Source organism: Cygnus atratus, chromosome 3 (assembly GCF_013377495.2).
Source record: "Cygnus atratus isolate AKBS03 ecotype Queensland, Australia chromosome 3, CAtr_DNAZoo_HiC_assembly, whole genome shotgun sequence".
NCBI classification, from domain to species: domain Eukaryota; kingdom Metazoa; phylum Chordata; class Aves; order Anseriformes; family Anatidae; genus Cygnus; species Cygnus atratus.
This window is the reverse complement of record NC_066364.1, coordinates 52,624,573-52,628,285: the sequence shown is the minus strand read 5'-3', so window position 1 is coordinate 52,628,285 and position 3,713 is coordinate 52,624,573.

The following is a 3,713-nucleotide window of genomic DNA, read 5'->3' as shown; positions in this document are numbered from 1 at the left end:
CAGATGAAAGTGATAACTCCTTTGAATTTCTCACATTTTGCCTGTCTGTGGCACTTGTGCATTCCAGAGAAACTAGCACAGTGAAGCCTATTGAAAAGGAATAAAACTTTCTTAAACAAAAGTCCACATATCCAAGAGTTTTAGTTACTGCTGGTTTTGTGATAGCACTGAGGAATGTCAACCAAGATCAGGTGTAGCTGTGGCAGACACCCCAAACAACAAACAAGCATCCACCTGGAGGAGGCCAGATTAAATAATTTCATAAACATATCCCATTAATGCTGCCATAGTTAGCCTTCAAAGTATCCTTACTAATGGCATGCTTTTGCTGCCATCAAGAGCAGTGATCATAAAACCACAGATTACTATGTTGACAGTTTTCTTGATATTACTGTTTTTACTAGTAATGATATTCCAAGTTAGTCCCAAAAGAAATGAATAATGGGGAATAAAGAGGGCAGATAAAATTGTTGAATCCATTCTCAACTTAGAATTTAAATACATGGGTCTTCTGTATAGGAACGTTTATGTAAGATCTGTAATTACTCTATTTGAAACTGTGATCTTGCAGTGCCACCTAAAAATAGAGAGGCAGGGATGGATTGTGCAATTGATACCGGAACCACAGAAATTCTCTTTCAAGGGCTTTGCTCATTCAAAACTGTTTCAGATCAGTAGTTAACAATGGTGACCTGCAAGGGCTTCTCACAGGCCTGCATGAAGTGAGCTAGTACTCGCTCTCCTGGTTCCTGTGGATATCTTTAGCCTTTAAGAAGAGTCTGCTAGTGACTGCTCATCAAACAGAACCAGAATGGAGCTTAAATTGTGTAAAAATTGTCTGCTGTTGAAACTGTCAGACATGGAGGAGTCTGAAAGAGCAGTTTCCTAAATTATACCCACTGTGTGCACAAAAAGAGGGCTTCATTCTTCCACACTGTAAAAGTCAAATATTTTTAGCATATGCTTTACTGATTTTTAAAAATAAAACAGAAATTCAGGATGACAAGAGTTAAGCTTAAATGGATATGTAGAAATAAGCATGGGAAGAAGACCTCAGTAAGCACTGTAAAAAAGAAAAGCTGGTCCAAAGAAGTGACTTGTGGAAGTTGCCTTGTGTAAAGAGAGACCAAAAAGGAGTGAATGTGCCCTCAAAATAGTTGTGAGTGAATTGTTGCTTGCATGGAATCACTGCACAGACTGTAGAAGGCAGCCAAATATGAACTCCCAAATCCTGAAGAGAAGGAATTGTCTAAAGCATAAAAATCTAAAAGGCTTCAGTTTTGTTAGCAGAAAATTTCTGTAATGACAACAAAAAAATCTCTCTCTCTTTAAGTTTCAGTGTGTCTGGGTAATTTCATCCTCTGTAGCATGCTTTAGAAAAGCACTTTCCAATCACCTAGCCTAACTCCATTTTTAGAATATGAAATCCTTGCTTTATCATCTCAAATTTTCTCCCACACTTCAATACTGCAAAATATTCTTTGGTTTTGGTGTTTCCTCTTTGGTGTCTCTGCTTGTAACTGTACAACCAGCCAGACAATCAAGCCACTCACTGCTTCAGCACTAACCACACAAAAGTTGGCCTTGACATGTGCACACACTGTAGCCCAGCGTGCACAGCTGGGCAGCTGCAATTACAGAGGTTTGCAGGTGAGCTGACCCTCATGTGCAAACACACAGGTTTTTGTTGTAAATTCTTTGCTCAGAGGCTAGGTCTAACCAAAGATTTGTAGAGTATCTCACACAACAGTTTCCCAGTCTTGGCATGGACACTGGGTATCAAATATACAGCAAGGAAGATGCTGGTCAGAGTATTGCTTATTTCTTTTCCTTTTGATTTGGGTATTGCTTTGCTTTGTCTTGTAGGAAAATGTGCCCTCCCCATGCTGAGGGTCATTTACTCTTTGAGCACAAAGTAATTTTTCAGATAATTCATCAGGTACTCCAGTGATCAGTCAAAATATATCGATTCAAATTTATAAAATACTGTTTGTACTCAAATATGCTTAATAGCGGAGTAACACAGAAACTTCACATTCTCTATGCTCTACCTTGTCTAAAATAATTGAAATTATGTGCATTAATTACATACGAAGAAATTAGACTGTGATAAGCTTCACCCAGCTATGCCACATGATAGGTAAGTTCAAACGAGCAGATCAGGAAACTTTCAGTGAAGTCCTTTTGACATAAAAAAGTATTTATTTATTTATTTATTTATTTTGACAAAATTTCCTGCAACTATTTGAGAGTTAGAAACATTTCTTGGGTGTAGCAGAGCTGTGTCCACACATCAAGGATTCTTACTGCCAGATCAGTTGACTCAAACGATCGCTATTCTTTAAATATTCTTTGATTATTTTGTTGGTGTTATCACGGTGGTATATACCACAGTTTACTTAAAATCAATTTAATCTAATTGAAGGCCAAAACTGCTAAGCTTTCTTAGGTTCAATCACATAATGACTGCACGGCTTGCTTACAGAACAGAGTTGTGTGGGTGCTTTTGGCAGACATTTCAAGGGTAACTGGAATTGATCAGAATTTTCTAAGGCTCTTAAAAGTATAGTTTTGAGATAAATTATTCTCGTGTTTACCATTATATCAGTGATATCTGCTTTTATTTTCAACCCCCTCTTCACACAGTATTTCTGGTGAGAAACATAAATAGTTCCTAATGTTAACTACATTTACTAAGATTTCATGTCACAACTGCAGATTTTCTTAACTATATATAGCATTCCTTCTCATTTATCCACAGTTCAGCAAGTATTAGACAGCTATTATCCTACAGGTAGGTCTCTAAAGAGTCATATTTGAGAAGCTAATCTTTGAGTGAAAGAAGCAGAGACAAAACTTTGTTTGACTTGTGAAATGTAAGGACTTGCAAAACAAAGGTAGCACTGATGAGGGATGAAAGAATTCAAATTAATGACTACAAAACTCTGATACCACTGTAGATAAACGCAATTTAAGATAGACCAACCCTAAGCTGAAGGGAAAGGACATTAAAAAGCAGAGAGTGTGTGATTCTTTAAGAGAGATAATCATACATAAACTAGATCAACTATAAGTCTTTAAAGGCGGTATTTGCTATAGATACGTTGCATAGTAACTACGGGACACTTCCTTCTCAAGATAAGCAGGTGCTTTTTAAATACATGATTGAGATACATGAGCAGAAAATTCTTATGCTTAGCTAAGTTACAAAGGCAATTAATGTAATGCAATTCTACGGTGTGGTACCTACCAGAATCAAAGCCAAAGCTGACAAATAAAACTGATAGTCCTGAAACAATATATTTTCTTCTGTGACTGAACTAATTTAAACAATGTGATAGTTTAGCTTTTGATACAGCAAATGCTTTGGTTCTCCCTCAGACCTTGCTGGTATAAAGTCAAAATTGCCGTGGAGAACGAACGTTACAACGAAGGTCGAACAAATGCTGTGCTAAACTTGGCTCATTACGAAGCACTTGGGCGACAGTCTAATATTTAGACACTGAAACCCTTTGCTCAGAGAGAATCCAGATAGCCCAATTTACTGAGCCAGTAGATTTCTTTCTGTGGGTTCATCTGATAGGATTTGTAGCTTTTGTTTCCATCATGGATGGGCTTAACAGTAAGAGTACCCCTCGTAGGTTCCCAGTTCGTTACTACCTCAAATTACAGTGCAGGCAATCTGAACAGTAAAGGGAAAACGAGCAGGTTTG